Source organism: Saccostrea cucullata, unplaced genomic scaffold (assembly GCF_032062105.1).
Source record: "Saccostrea cucullata isolate Sc308-1 unplaced genomic scaffold, CSIRO_AGI_Scuc_v1 ctg2889, whole genome shotgun sequence".
Classification (NCBI taxonomy): domain Eukaryota; kingdom Metazoa; phylum Mollusca; class Bivalvia; order Ostreida; family Ostreidae; genus Saccostrea; species Saccostrea cuccullata.
This window is the reverse complement of record NW_026922272.1, coordinates 11,023-28,639: the sequence shown is the minus strand read 5'-3', so window position 1 is coordinate 28,639 and position 17,617 is coordinate 11,023. Positions and strand designations below refer to the sequence as shown.

General features: G+C 34.4%; 1 pseudogene; it reads right to left on the bottom strand.

Annotated features, from left to right (window-relative positions):
* LOC134261508 (uncharacterized) overlaps window positions 1–16,001 on the bottom strand; it is a 36,194-nt pseudogene extending 20,193 nt beyond the window's left edge.
* Window positions 16,002–17,617: the final 1,616 nt, after the last annotated feature.

The window sequence follows — 17,617 nt, the reverse complement described above, 5'->3', positions numbered from 1 at the left end:
CATATCTTTTCGCTATTTTCCAGTAATCAATCAGTAAAAAGGTCAAAACTTTAAAAGAATCTAGCAATATAAGATAAAATGTAAGAATATAACATAAAAAATTATATCATAAACGCAATTCAATCATATTGTAAGCAATATTCTTTTTGATGTCCCTGCTGCCACATTCACTCAAACGGAGGAACATGTGTTTCACATGTCTCGGGAGAAATGATTAAATATTTAAGAAATGCATTGTTTATTTATTATAAGCTTTTTAAAAATAAGTCTTAGTGTGTCCAGTAAAAGAAATAATGTGGGTGAAAGTTAAGAGCAACGCCTCTGATTTACACGGCAGGTGCATGTGGATAAATCTTTGATCTGCCTCAGGTTGCAAACAAAATGGCGTCTTACAAGCAAGCTTTCTTAAAAATTGTGAAGTAGAAATGGTATCTTGCTTATTTTTGTCAAATATCATAACATATGGAGGTAAATATTCTTCGAGTACCTCTAGTTTATTCATTTTGGTTTGTAGCTAAAATCGACGAATAGATAGCGGAAATCTTGCTGTTTTTATAACAATCTGCAATAATGGGTACTCGGCAACAATGGGTACTCGCACGTTAGTGGGCTATGGACCATTACCTTAATTAATCGAAAGAGTGTAATTTACAAATTACTTATATACAGTAAGGAATTTATTTATTGCCAGACATCATGCAGTAAGGTATATCTAAGGTTTAAAAGTTGCAATCTCCGAAACATTGCAGACAATGGGACAAGCAATATCATGATATTTCACAAAAAAAGATTAACCGATGCATGTTTAAGATGTCAGCATTTACATTCACAATTGATGAAAATGTTTTATGGCATGTAATAACAACAGCAAGCAAGAGTTTTCCAGTAAAAGGGACGGTCAACATTCAGAGCATGTGTGTAATCCTGATTTAAAAATAGATGAACATTCCACCATATTTGCACGGTGAAATAGGGGGAGGGGTCATCGCAACAAGTTGTAACATATTGTCTTATACGGTACAATGTAAGTAATAATTGGTGTTGGATTATCATTATAACAAGAGAGTCATCAGTTTGGATTAAAACTAATATATATTTATACAGCTGGAATGTTTACTGGATGAACTAAATCGCCAAAGTGGGGTGTGACCCGATTTTCGTTCAGTTGGGCGATTTCATTAATCTTGAAAAGGGAACATAACTCGCATGTCTTACTAAATGTACATTACTACATTTAACAATTACTAATCAAGTGTGTTTCTTAATTCGATAGATTTCTTCCAAAAACATCTGATCCAAAGTATAATATACATGTATGTAGCTGTTACAAAACAAATGTCAAAAAATGCATCCAACTCCAACCCCCCCCCCCCTTCCCCCCCCCCCCCTCCCCGGATCTCTGCCAATATTAATGGATGAGTTCATTCGTTGCGTGCACGGTAAAGCAGGATTTCGCGCCTAAATGTTCATTCATAGTTTTTGCGCGCCGATTAGTTGACGAGTCCGTTGGGATCATGCAAATACCCCAGAGCACACCATGTGTTTACATAACAGGCATGTACCATCGGGGGTTGGGTGAGGGAGGCTGTTTCCCCCTCCCCTCTTTTTTGAAAACTGGCAATTTTCTTAACTTTATAAATAGATAAATGGAAATATCATGGATTTGCCCCCCCCCACCGCCACTTTTGGGGGAGAATGCAATAATGAAACTGCAAATAAGGAGTTCTAATTGAATTAAAGTTACATTTAGGGTTTTTTTCGTGAATTTGAGAATTCACCCTTTTTTAATTGCTTGTCAAGATGATTTGGATGAGCTGCCCACACACATTCAAAAACAATACGTGTTTGTATACACTCTCATATTTCATAAGGTTGGAAGTTTAAAAAAATTCCTTTCAGTTGATTTTGCAATTAATATAACAAATACAATTTGAAAAAATGACTATTTACTCTCTAGCTTTCAAGCTTACGTGCACCTATATGATATGTGTGCATTCCTAAAAAAAATGAATTAATAAAATAAATGAATTTCAACTGATATATATGTACATGTTCTAGAATGAAGAAACGACTAACATTTCGTCTTAAATTTGCCCGTTCCATTTATAAATTTATGATCAGCAGCGAAAATTAAAATTCATTTCTGATAAGTTAGCTTAATTGAACATGCATGCTTCCACTGAATAATTTTGTTTAGGCAGGCAAGCTTTTTGGAAAGCTATTACTTGTGGTTAGTTATGGTTAATTCTCATGTCTAACTATACAGTCTCGGGTCATAAGTATTTGTAAAAAATGGCAGCCTACTGTTTCACTGCAGCGGTTCGCTTCCCATTTCAGCGTCGTTCTTGATGCACAAATTAGAGTTAGCCCTCTTACTACGTACAAATATACACAAGCACATGACATATCACGTGGCTTTGTTATGACGTATTTTGTCGTCTGCAAATGTTTTGTTTCCAATTTCAAAACAAATGCGTAGGAAAGGATTTGAACTGTGTGCGTCCGAGAAAGAAAGTATTCTATCTTTGTCTAAAGCTAATATAAAGTTAAAGGAAATATCAGAGATAACAGGAAGACCTATATCTACAATATGCAGTTTTTTAAAGCGTCAACAAAGATGTGGAAATACAAAAAACAAGGATCGAAGTGGCAGACCACGTAAGTGTAGTGTCCAAGGGGAAAAGCAACTTATTCGACTTGTGAAAAATAATCGTCGAAGGACTTTGACAGAATTAACAAATGTTACCAATGAAAATGGAGCTAGTAAACTGTCAGAAAGTACCGTGAAAAGAATTTTTAGAAAAGGGGGATATCGGAGGAGGCTTGTAAAGAAAAAACTTCGGATTCGTGATGTCAACAAGAAAAAGCGAGTTAATTGGTGTAAACAATACAGACACGAAACTGTCGATGGGTTTTGGAATAATATAATATTTAGTAGTGCTGTGCGATATTACCGGTTAACCGGTGTATCCCGTTTTCATTCTTCACAATACGTATCGCGGTATTTTTTTGTGAATACCGGTTCGGGTTCGATATGCTATTAATTGTTACAAAAAGAGTTATTTGCCCTTTTCAAGGTAAAATATGGCGGCAAGCAACGCGAAGTTTGATCGGAAACCAGATACATGTCTGTCAGAGACAAAAAGACGACAACTGTTAGATTAAAGCCCTTCATGTTAAAGCAGAATCTGAAAAACAACTTGATTCTTAAAGTTGTGCCACAAAAAACTTAGCTTGCCACTTGCATACTCACAACACGATCAGGCAGTTGCAATATCAACTCGAGAATACATGTCATTTGAGTTTGTGTTTTCATTTAACATTGATGAAAAGAAAAAAATTATTAAAAATTTTATATTGTGATATATTGCAATACAAAATATAACCCTTGCAGAAATTATTCCTGACTTGAAAATGCTTCTCAGGAATTCCTAAGATGTCCTAAGAATTCCTAAGATTTCCTCACAATCTGATTTGAGGAAATCCTAGGAGTAACAATCCTGGGATTTGATTTCAGGACATCCTAGGATCTCCCAGGACTTCTTTGTTAAACATTTCAAATCCAAATCTTGCCAGGACATTTCATTGTAAAGCCAGGAGTTAATCATTTTTATGATTATCCCATTTCCTAAGACTTTTGACTTAATGTTGGGACTTTTGTAAAAAAGACAAATTAAACTTTACAAACTTGTACATGTTAATAAATGTTAAAACAGAATGACAGGAAATTTTATTACTTTTAAAGTTTTAATGTATAATATCAAGAAAATCATAAAATGAATAATTTTCAATCATTACATATTATACTTGATACATAGAAAGACACTGACCCTAGAACTATTTTTTAATTAAATACTTTCTGAAATATTGATGCTGTCAGGGAGGAGTTATACATGTAATATGTTTTAAAGAAAAAATTGTTTACAGACAAACAATATTTCACCATTTTCAAATCACACATTTCTGAGTTGATTTTTATCCATTAGAATTAAATTCTACACTTAATCTTTAGATTGCTTCGTTCATGGGAAACTGAGTGCAAGCATAGTTTTTTTTTTTCGAAAGCACTGGTCATACAAACTTGGCCATCTTGCAATACAACATCAAGTATTAATACAACTTTTTCTTTCTATGTAGAAGTAATATTTTCCAGAATGTTTCACTGAAAATAAAGTGTTCCTCTTAACTTAAAGTTGGTTTTCAAATGGCTTTGAATTCAGAAGACCATACATGCAGAAGGATGGAGTGGTAAATTTTCTTCATCTGTCAATTTAATTTTTCACTTCGCATTTCATTTCGACAAAATAAAACATATTTTCCTCAGAGCACGTTATAAGAAATGGCTCTCCTATACCGTCATCACCTGCATACAGGTTATATATCTCTCAGGTGGTTACCAAACTATTAGCTTCAAAGTCACATGCCTGGCTAGAAGTATCTTTTTTTTGTATCTTCTTCTTTATCAGTGTCATTTGGTTCATCAAACTGTCTTTGACTTTACTATCTTTAACATCTTCATCCAAATCTGTATGATTTCGCTGTATATTCACCCATAACTGCCAGAGATACTATACAAAAGAAAAGTAAATATTGAGTCATTGAAAGAAAACACTACACAAATTTAAATACTACATACAGCATACACAAGAAGCATGACTTGGTTTGTGACATCATACTTTCGTCTTTCGTCACTTTCTGACTTAAAAAGCTTGGTATTTCAAATTTTGTTGGGTTAGAATCGTGTTGTATTGAGTTTGAGAATATAATTCCTCATGTTTTTGATATTGAGTATTGCTTTTATTTAACGAGGAAAATCTAAAATACGCAGTAAAACTAATAGAGTTTCCTGGAAATTTTATCCACATAAACAGAGATAAAAAAACTTTTCAAAGGTTTTGACCAAATTCGAGTCGTAACATAACTATTAAATACGATAAAAATGCGCTTTCCCTATAGGTTTTATCGCCAGATATACTAATTTTCATTCATCACTTAGCAATAAGATACTTACAGACATCGTGACAGGCTTGTAGATGCGAAGAAAAGTCGTTGTTTACAGCACAATGACAATGTTACAACTTCACGATCCGCCATATTTGTGTTTGGACGGTTTCCATGCAAATTGTTCTTGGCCTAAATGTATCATCGTGGTTCTTCGAAAATATTTTCTTCTGTAACACTTTCTGTTAGTAGAATTGGTTGATCAAGGATATTTATATTTTATTTTTCTAATATGCGGGTCGTTTGTCACTGATAATAACTTACATGTTTTTTTTAAACAAGATTCTCGGGAAAATGTCGGGATATTTCTTAAAGGTGTACAAAATACCCCTACACCGTGTCTGCAGCATTCTCTCGTGCGAACTTCCGAGAGGTGGTACAAAAAAGTGATCTTCGATCAATTAGTACCCGGTGTATAAAATATATTTTACTGTCAACTCAGCTTTGAATATTAATTTGTCAGAAAATATTCGCTAAAATATATTTTCTTTTTGTAAAAAAAAACGTAAATTCACATTTATCACAAATTATTTTCAAAGAATAAACAAACCGCATTTTCTTGGTATGGCACGAAATAACTTTACACCGTCCTGTATCATCCTCTCGTGAGACTTCATCGAGAAGCGCAAAATAGGAGTTCAAGGAGCGGCAATGTTTAGAGAGACTGGTGAAATGTAATGAAATGCACAACTTACGCCCAAGATTGACTCTAATTCTTCACATAAACCATGTTCTCTTTCCCAAAAATCTTGGTTTCGCTAGGAGTGCAGTAAAGGGAATGCTGGAAGAAGTGTAGATATCATGGCCACAGGCCAGTGGGGTAAGTGGCGAGTGGTTCCTTGTAATATGTATTTAAACACACAAATATTGTTTAATAATTTAGTGCATTGATGTGTTGTATAATATTTCAATATTGAAACAGAAGAAACGATTTGAATATGTGTAAAAGGTTTTTGGGCATACTGTGATTCAGTCTAGTCCATGAAGATCAAACGTACATACAATAGTTAAAAATAGATTGAAGATAAAGCAAAATTGAAGCCACAAAAAATTCTAAAGTCAATAAATTGAATTTTGAATTAAAAAAGAACTTATGTCAAATATACATCATAACACAATTATATACTTTTTCCTCTAAGTGCCGTTTTAACCAAGTGCCGTTTTAACTAAGTGTCATTTTAACCAAGTGCCGTTTTGCATATTCCAGGTGCCGTTTTCACCAGGTGCCATTTTCACTAGGTACCGTTCTAACCATAATTCAGGTAATAGAGGGGAAACAGTGTCTTACGCCGGTTGACCCTGGATTGACCCCGCAAAGGGGAATAACTTTTGTAAATGTGAAAGTCGTCTATGAAAGTTTATGGTACATTTCAATCTCTGTAACTTATATTAAGTTGGGAAAACTGACGCAGATGTCGTAGAACTCATAAGATAATATTCGCAAAATTTAGAACAGAAAAATGAAAAAATCAGCAAGAAATATCAATGACAGCCATCATTAAAATTAATTTCAGCTAGATTACAAAAGAACAAATATATACACATCTTATAAAAAATTTTATTGATAACTTTGCAGACTGTTTAACTCGGACTAAGGGAAAAGAAGCAAATTACAACAAGGAGAATATTGCCGAGAAAGGTAAGCTGTTCAAATAATGTTAATGTATGATTTTAATGTTCTGTTCACACGGAGAGTTTAATTCACAGTATTTTAATGCCAAGTAAATTGACTTCATACGACAGCTGTGGTAAAGCGGTTAACTATTGCGAATTAAAATTTTATTTTCTACAAAAAGGCTATTCAGTAAGATTATTATTACATCATTTGTAAATCACGTCATGTATGCAATTGATTAACATACCTTATTCCTTATGCAAGTGTGAATAAAATAAATCTTTTGAGAAGAATGGTTCATCTTACTTGGGCAAACACATATTTTTATGGACTGGTAGAATCTGAAAGCTTGGTACATGTAGCATCTTTGGCTACTAAATTTTACAAGTTTAATTTTCATCCCTTAGAAATAATTACATATTTAGACTAAACAATGGAATACATTAAGTAAAATTTTATTTTAGCAAAGTCAAGTGAAAAGTCGAGTGAAGAAAAAGCAAACAAGGCTTCACGATCTGCAACTAGGCCACTGGTGATGAAGAAGAAAAATGTACAGCTAAAGAAGATACATCAGTGATCAACTAAAGCTGGGCGACTTATATTGGATTGACGAGGTGCAGGGGGGATATTAATTTGGGTCTGTTTATCTTTCTGTTTGTCAATCTGTCTGTCTGTAACACTTCGTTCTCTTAACATTTCCAAAAAGCCATCAGATATTGCAATGACATTTTATATAACTCATTTTGACGATCCCACTGCAGAACATGATTAATCATCAATAAAAATTTAATATTGTTTATAAATTAAATATTACCCTTATATATTTTGAAGTGAAATGGTCAGAGGTCAAGGCCTCTTTCGGGGGCACATATTGTTTTTGCCTGTCTGTTTATCTGTCTATTGCCAATTTACCTTTTGCCATAACTTTTGAATCATGAGAGATATAGATACTTCATATTTGGTATGCTTACTGCACTTTCAAATGAGACCAAGACCAATGACCTTGACTGTCATCGTTATGCTAAAATATAGCCTTATTGAATCTTTTACTTTTGAACCATAAGAGGTAGAGATTATATATTGAGTATCCATACTCCACTAATTAAGTTCTTTCAAATTACATCAAGGTTAATGACCTTGTGACTTTGACCTATATGTTTTTGGTTTTTTTTTTCAAACTTTGTTGCCACCAGGTGCATACTGTTTTTGTTTTTTTAGGGGGGTGTGTGTTATGAATTAGTTCTGTTTGGTATCTGAATCTTTTATTGTACAGAATTCTTCAGAAGTGACGAACCCTGAGGGCCTCACCCCTACTCTCTACACTAGGTTGTTGATTTAAATATTTTTTTATTATTATTAATATTTGTCATTGTACATGTATATCATAAATATTCTATGAGAGCTGCTTCAGAATGTATTAACATAGTTTGAAAATAAGACAATCTGTTTCCCCTCTTGTGTGTAAATCATGATGTTGAATCATAACTGCACTATAATGTTACAGCAGTAAAATTGTAAAGAATTTGTTGTATCAGATACCATCAGCATTTTTTAAAAATTATTTTATGTATTATTTTTTCTGTGTGGCCATGAATTTTTATAATGCATACATTCATTAAATTTTTTTCAGAGATCTTATAATTCTGCTTTGTTGCTATGTATGATTTATAAAAAAAAAAGATGTCCTAGGAGGCTAGGATATCCTAGGAAATCCTAGGAATTCCTGATTTCCTAGGACATTTTAAGTGTTGGGATTTTCCTGGGATATCCTGGGAAGTCTTGGTGTTTTGATTCCTGGGATTTTTCTAGAACCCCTGAATTGGGACTGTCCAAGGAAATCCCAGGAATTCCTGTTCCAAAAACATCTCAGGACATCTTAGGAATAATCCTAGGATTTTTTCAAGATATCCGAGGAATAAATCTTAAGATTGTCTTAGGATTTCTTAGGACATCTCAGGAATATTCTGCAAGGGAATATTGCAATATATCGCGATACGATTTTTCAGCCGCGATACCCAGCTCTAATATTTAGTGATGAATGTAAGGTGATGATTGATGGAGAAAAACGCGTGTATGTGTGGCGGAAGGACGGCGAAGAATGGGACCCCCCTTGTGTTGCACCCCCTCCTGGACGGCGCCTTGATTTGATGGTGTGGGGATGTATAACAGCTTACGGTGTAGGTACTTTATGTGTTGTTGATGGTAATATTAATGCCGAAAAATATATTGAAATCATCGATAGCAATTTATGGCCTGTTGTAGCCAGGCATTTCCCTAACAATCGGTATATATTTCAAGACGACAATGCGCCTGTGCACAGAGCAAGAGTAGTGTAAGATTTCGTGACTAGAGAGGGAATAACAACACTTGAATGGCCAGCCCAAAGTCCTGACTTAAATATTATCGAAAATTGCTGGAAAAAAATGAAACATGAACTTAATATAAATGTTCATAACTTGAGGACCAATGATGACCTTGCAGTAGCCGTTCGACAGGCCTGGGAAAACATCCCGCTTCAATTCATTCAGAGGCTATACCAGTCATTTCCAAGAAGAATTAAATCAGTAAAAATCAGTAATCAAGTCAAAAGGCTGTCTTACGAAATATTAAGGTTGTTGCAAATTTAATTAAGTTAAAAATTTGATGAAACTAAGGTGACCTAATTTTGTTTACATCGCCGCCATTTTGTTTTTTTTAGTCAGCCCCCGGGCTGACTAGTTACGTTAGGATGAAACTGCAAGTGCGCTTGCGTTAATCGGAATTCTGGGAAAAAGATTTGCACAATTCTCCAACCAGAGGGCGTGCTTTTCACGTACACTGACCTCGATCTATTTATAGACTGTATTGTTCTTTGTCGTTCTCAAAGAAAATTAATGACATAGACCAGGGCTCTCGATTCTCTAAAATTGGGGCCGTTCAATGGCCCCGTTCCCAATGCAAAAAAGGTACCTTTTTTCCCAAAAGAAAGGTGTAAATTTCCCAATTTCCATCCAGAGTAAAATATTAATTAAAAGATAAAAGTCCATCAAACCTAATCGCAAAAAAAAAAACCCAAACAAAACACATTTGCAAATGAAAGTGAAACTGTACTACTATTTTATTAGTTCGCGCCAAATGCATTCGTAAACTGGTTCGGGGAACCAGGATATGTTTTTACAAAAATGTATACAACTATGAGTGCAGAGTATCTTGTTATGTAGTTTCGACAAAAACCAGCATTTTGGTTTCAAAAATAGACATTTCATTTAAACATTAGTAAGCTGCACCTAGAAACATACACGCGCTTCGGCATATTCAGTCTCGCGCTGTATTGGTAAGCAAAGTTGCCCATGTGATCGAGGAAATTCCGGACTATGTGACTAGCGATTGTCACGCAGTAAGACATATAACAGCAATATCAACACTCAAACAGTGATTGGGATAAGCTAGGGAGTAAATGTGACAATGGCGCACTCTAAGTCAGTGTCAATGTGACATTTCAAAATTCAATGCGCCAAACAGACTTTTTAATGGGACATTTCCTCAGGGACCAACCTAGACCAAAAATTTAGGGAGACTTCACTTCTCCCTCAGAGAAATTTAGGGAGAAGTTTTGGATTTTAGGGAGACTTCTTGGTGCGAGTCACACACTTTAATCATCATTAAACTTTTTAGAATAAAATTATTTCATTGTTTATAACTTATTAATAGATACTTTATATACATTCCAATATTATCTTTCTGTATTCACATCATACTAAAAATAATAAAAAAGAGGAAAAAAATTCTTTAAATCAATTTTTTAAAGATATTTTTCCAATTACAAAGTATAAAATTATCTGACCCCAAAAATTCAACAATATCACTGTGTAAGTCTCTTATTGATAAACTTGTTTATCAATTTTTTTTTTCATTTCTTGCATAGTATACACTATGAACACTAATATTCTCTCTTATTATTTTAGATTTTCAGGCTCTTTTCATTGTAAATCTTTTTTTTATTTTCACTTCAAAATTTATTTTCAATCTTAAATTCTTTTTCTAAAAAAAGTTTTTATGCACTGCTGCATGTACAGTACTGCATGCCGATTGAACTATTAGACGTGTAATTTCTTAGACAGTTAATAACTCCACAATATAACAGTAAAAATACATCTGTATTCACAGCATGAATGAATTATTTGACAATAAAAAGATCTAAAATCTTCTCCAACATCTTTTGTACGACATCGATAGCTGTCCAGCTGTTTTGAGTCTTGTAACAAATGACTTTTACATACACAGAAGCGTAAAATCTAGGAGTTCCGACAGAGTATTCGATGACTTGGTCATTGGCAGCGAAACAAGTGCAAGTGTCCTGCTGTTTCGCTTATTTCATCAGTAATAAAACCAGATTTATACAATACTGACGATTCTTCCACGTTTCTTAATAGATTTTTAATGATTCTTAATAAAGGAATTGCAAATGTTAAGGCGACTTAAACTTTTACTGAATACTGAATACCCATACACAAGGTAGGGGAACAAAAATGCATTCCAACTAATCAATAATATTCAGCAATAATCAACACTGTGACATAAACACCTGACCCTAGGTCCACAAATTGCACAAATTTTAAAAAGGCTCCCTTAAAATTGCCTATCAAAAAATAAATAAATGTTTTATAAATACAAAGGAGCAGATTTCGAACAATTAATCCATTTTCAGTATATAAGTAAAGCCCCCCCCCCTGACCTTGGGGCCTTGAAATTCACAATTCTGGAAGATTAGGGCCTTTGCTCATCATCACTATATAGGTAGTTCATCTGCCTGCTTCATACCCAGAGACAGAGAAGAAAATTTTCAAAGATTTAAAGTATTTTCACTATATAATCAATTAAACCCCGCCCTATCACTAGAACCCCTGACCCTGGGGCACTCTTGCTCATCATAACTATGCTTTTAGTTAGTTTATTTAATACCTAGGAGCAGAGGATAAAATTTTCAAAGAATTCATGTATTTTCACTATATCATCAATAAAGCCCCCCCCCCCCAACACCAGAACCCTTGACCCTGGGGCCATAAAATTCATAATTTTGGTTGAGGCACTCTTGCTCATCATAACTATGCATACTTAGTTAGTTTATTTAATACCTAGGAGCAGAGAAGAAGATTTTCAAAGAAATCATGTATTTTCACTATATAATCAATAGAGCCCCCCTCCCCTTTACACCAGAACCCTGGGGCCATAAAATTCACAACTTTGGTAAAGGAACTCTTGCTCATCATAACCATGCACTTAGTTAGTTTATTTAATACCCAGGGGCAGAGAAGAAGATTTTCAAAGAAATCATGTATTTTCACTATATATATAATCAATAGAGCCCCACCCTAACACCAGAACCCCTGACCCTGGGGCCATAAAATTCACAATCTTGGTAGAGGCACTCTTGCTCATCATAACTATGTACTTAGTTGGTTTATTTAATACCCAGGAGCACAGAAGAAGATTTTCAAAGAAATAATGCATTTTTACTATATACTTATTTAGCCCCGCCCTAGCACTACGAGGGCCGTTCAAAAATTACGCGGACTTGCAGCACAGAAAAAATATTTGACGACATAATCGGGCAAAATGTCGCACATAATATAAAAGAATCTTTACTTATATGGTCCACAAAATTTCATATCAAAATGTTGTAAATTGGTATCAATTTTTAGTGATTATTCAGGACATATCATTAAGTCACGGAGCAGCAATATCTTCGACGTCACAGACATCATAAAAAAATATGTGATTGAGCTTTCATTTTTTCAACATTTTCCCAAGAGTACCTGTACGGTTTGAGTTATCTTATCTACTCAACATCCAAACACCATTTCTTGTCAAGCTTTTAATCTAATAAACAAGTAAAGAATATTCTTTTTTTGTTTTAAAACCAAAAAACTGCAGGTATTTATGAAATGTAGTGTGATATTGGTGACTCTCAATCACGTTCGTTACAGTCCGGATCAAGTTTTCGTCGATAATCTTGTTCCCGTCCTCCCGTATAGCCATTTTTCAGAGGTCTAATGGTCTAAAATTCCTATTTGCTATTTGTGGACGAATGTCAGGAATACCCTAGTTTACTACATGTTTTATTATTCATATTTTGGATCTATGTTGGCGATATCTCGAGCATTACACATAATTTAACTAAAGTGTGGTGCGCCGTCATTTCACGAAACGTCATTTTCACAGTCGTTTTCACGGGAATCGCATCAGAGGAAAATCACTTTATTTCTGTTAATACTTCAAATATCACGCCAGAAATCCAAATACACAATAATAGAACAATTTAAAGATACATTTGAGAAAATTATCGAAAAATATTGCGAATTATATAAAATAAATGAGTTAAATTTTGAATTCCAAATGCTTTTGCTTCAGATTTTTTGTCGTGCTCCGTACCTCTCCATCAGCGATATCAATATACCGATAATTTTAGTAGAATGTTTTTAAAATACAGGAATTTTGCCCAAAATTTATTGGAATCTTTGAGATACATATTTCTGTGAAATTTCATAACTCTATGACGTCTTTAAGAGTAAATAATAGCACAGTCCGCGTAATTTTTGAATGGCCCTGAATTTCACAATTTTGGTAGAGGACTCATTGCTGATTACAATCATGCAAACAGTTTGACTGCTTGATGTCCAGGAGTAAAGAAGAATATTTTTAAAGATTGCATTAATTTTAGTAGTTTTGGCCCCACCCCTCAGGGGGGCAGGGATCATGAAATTCACAATTTTTGTTCCCCTTCACCCATAGATACTTTGTGCCAAATTTGGTTGAAATTGGTATAGTGGTTGCAGAGAAGAAGTTGAAAATGTTCAAATGTTGACACATGACGCACGGCGGACGACGACGGACGAAAACGGATAGCAATAGGTCACCTGAGTTTACTCAGGTGACCTAAAAAGCTAACCTTGTTACGAATACTTTAGATAGAATGTTCTATCGTTAAAATGATATTGTCCTACGGACCCGGTTTAACAATAGAATTCGTTCCGTGTATTCGTAATATAGCAGAAAGAAACACGGGTGATAACTCGCATAGTGCATTTACTTGGAACAATCTAGAGAGTTCCGAATGTAAACATGGCCGGTAATTTGAATCAAGAGAAAAACGTTGAGAAAATTAATTGGATTTTCGTATTTATATGGATTATTGACGCTGTTTACGGAGATTAAAGAAAACAAGGAAAAGCAAGCCATATATGGTTGTGTAGATAAATTATCGTAGATGACATAGGTATAAACAGTTAACCCGTGCATTTCCTCTGAAATTGTAAATGAGCGCGATTCTGAGGGAGGGGGGTACTCGGTGTAAATCGGAGTTAGATACCTTGTGTTATTATTATACTATTTGTCAAAAATTTATTACAGAAACAAGTGCCTGTGATTTCAGTATACAGACTGTGGACAAAAGTATCGGAACGATTTACGACGTCGTATAATATTTGGAAAATACTCGCGTTTGATTGGATGCTCAAAATAACCATATTACGTAACAGCTAAAAAAATAAATTACATAATTTGAAAGAAGAGACAATTTTGCATTTACCTGACAAAAATAAAGCTTATTTATTAAAACTTACCTTAATATTTGGTGATATATCCTTTGGATCTGCGTACCGCGGCGATTCTTGAGGGGAGAGAGCGATATAAATTTTGAATTGTTACGCAATCAAAACTTGTCCAAATCGAAAATATTTTATTATATAATTGTTCCACAGAAGTAATTTCATGCATGGAATGTTCTATTCTTCTTTTAATCTTTAACCATAAATTTTCTATGATGTTAATATCGGGGCTTTGCGCTGGCCACTCCATTGTATTGATGCGGTTGTTTTCCATAAAAGCTTTCGTTGCCCTAGAGCGATGAACTGGTGCATTATCATCTTGAAAAATATAATTATTGTCCGGAAAGTGTCTTGCTATCACTGGCCATAGATTGTTATCTATAATTTGAATATATTTATCTGAATTTATGTTTCCCTCCACACGTGTTAATGTCCCGACGCCATGATAAGTTATGCAACCCCAAACCATTACGGAAAGTTTTTTGTTTTTAATTGGTGAAATGCATTCTGGTCTAAATGCCTCATCACTTTTTCTCCAGATGTAAACTTTATTGTCACTGCCAATAACAACTTGACTCTCGTCTGAAAAAATTACCTTTTTCCAGTCATCGTCTGTCCATGTTGATTTTGCACGACACCACGCTACTCTCCGCTGTCTGTTTACAGGGGATATTCTTATTTTTTTCTTACAGACACAGCGATTATATTTTTGATCCTTTAAAAAACGCCACACTGTCTTTTTGGACACATTTCTGTTTTCATTGTTGTTGAATGTTTCTGTCAAATCAGCCAGCGGAGTTTTCCTGTTACGTTTCACTTGTCGCAAAATTTTTCTCCCGTCACGATCGCTCAAACTTTTTTTCCTACCTGTTTTCAGGGCAGTTTTTACAGTTCCTCGTTCACAAAAATTTCTGTAAATTCGGTGCACAGTTGTTTTAGACATTTTAAGCATATCTGCAACTTTTCGAAAAGAATTTCCATTTTGAACTAATAAAACAACGGATTTTTTAAGACCATCTGATGCATAATGACGATTCTCGGCCATGATTTTTGGGGCCAGATTTTACTTACTTTATTGCAGACGATAAATAATGACGTAGTTAATGTAAACAGGAAGTTGTCATCAATCTAAAAATACCCAAGGTGTAGCATTAAATCGTGTCTACACCGAAAATGCCAGCTATAAATAACGCGAACATTTGCACTGATATGTAAACTAAAGTAAATCGTTCCGATACTTTTGTCCACAGTCTGTACATTATCAGATTATCAGATTATGGTTACATGAAAATTAAAGAAGTTGCATTTACATATGCACATATGAATAGATAAATAGATACAAGCGAAAATTTTCTTTGGGCCGAGGTGTCTTTTACCTGGGCCAGTGTGTCATTACTTTTTGGCCGATCTGTCACAAATTGATAGAAAACAATCGATATAAAATATACCCATTTTCTTCACGTAATCTTCCAGTTTCTGTAGGGCCTTTTTTTCGTGATCCATTTTCCCCTCCATCTTTCCTCCGACGACGTCCTTCAAAAATAGTATTCCAGGTTCGAAAATACGGGAAAAGTTTATGGCCAAAGGCCTTAAAGGAATGTTCACGTCCATGATTAATTCATAATCACTCTCTGCATCTGTAAACGAATTACTTTTTATAGCATTACAAAGGCCGCCAAGTTTTATCAACCCAAACAAGACCCTTCGAAAACTTTGAGGGAATTTTAAGGATTGCAGAATTTGACTGCAATCATGGGTACGATTTGCAACACCGCTTTCTTCGGCTGCCATTGTTGGAAAGAGAGGGTGTAGGGTGGTTTCGCGCCGATTACGTGTTCGCGACGAGTGGTATCGCGCCAAGTGGTTTCGCCCCTTTATCTACAGATAAGATATGGATGGTATACAGAATGGCTTCCCTTCCCCCCGATTACCTGTTAGGTAGCTTGTAATTAATTAATTAACCCCAAGCGTTAATGTCGTGCTATGTTGGATAATTATCCCATTTTTTTTTTATTTTATTATACTTATACTGAGGCCATTTTTAGCCAAATTATGACTATTTATATATTTGAACAGATTTGAATGTCTAATTTGGAATAGTTTAGGACTGGATATTAAAATATATATATTTATTTCACAAATCACGTTGATTTTTCAATGAATGTTGTCATTGTTTTTCAGTTGATTTACAATATTAAATTATGTAGAAGAAGGAAACTTCAAAGGCAATCAATCTTTGCATCCAGACACATAAGTATTAATTAGAAAATAGAATAATATTCTTCATTTTAAGCACTCATACAGACAGAAATTCTTGATCTACAATGTAGAGCATCAGTGTCTGTCAGCCTACATCCGCGACTGTACTCGGCACTGCTGGTACCGGTGTGGCAACGCACTTTGAAAAAATTACGCACTTTGAAAATTTTTTTCAAAGTGCGTTAAATTTTGGGACCAGGTTAACGCACTTTGAAAAAATAATTTTTTTTTCAAAGTGCGTTAATATCGACCATATTAACGCACTTTGAAAAAAAAATTCTGCATGGCTTAGTCAATATTCCTACAAATCTTAGGTATGATAAATTATCATTTGAACCTGATTTGATACTTTTTGTCCCCCGCTTGAAAAGTGGGAGATATTTATTTGGGTCTATCTGTCAGTCCGTCCGTCTAGCTGTCCGTCCATCCGTCTTTCTGTAACGCTTTCGTTTCCACACGATATCTCGGCAACCCTTGAGCTTTTGCAATGAAATTTAACATAACAGAATCCCTGTGGCCTTAGGAAGACCCTTTTGAATTTGGGGTCAAAAGGTCAACATTCAATGTCGTAAAGAACTACGAACGATAGCATTGTTCTTCCGCCTATCTCTTAGTCAATTCTCAAAACGTTACTATAGTATATTGGAATGATTCTAAAAAAAATTTATAGATATTTATATGAATTTTCATAAAACCTTACTTATTTGGGATACCAAAGAGAAATAACTCTATAATTTTGGCAAAACTTGTGTTTTTAAATACCTGGAGTTTAACAGAGAGATTATCAGATATGGTATCAAATTAACATCGAAAAGCAGACAGGTACTGTGGATTCCTTATTATAAGCGGGAAATTAATTTCTGCGTAATTTTGCGAGAAGTATCACTCGCGAAAAAATATTACTCGCTTTTATTTTTCTGGTGCTTAAATCTATGTAAAATCTGTTCATTAACCGTTCATTCGCGAATTATAATTCTAGCGATTTGACGTTTGAGAGCCAGTTCGCGATAAAAAACACTCGCGAAAAATATGGAATTTACAGCTAGTAATTAGTATTCTGATTTTCCTGAAAATGAACATAAATAGACTTTGAGATTTAAAAGAACAAAATTTCGATTTACTACAGACTTCCTTGTACAGTGCTTATACTGTATTT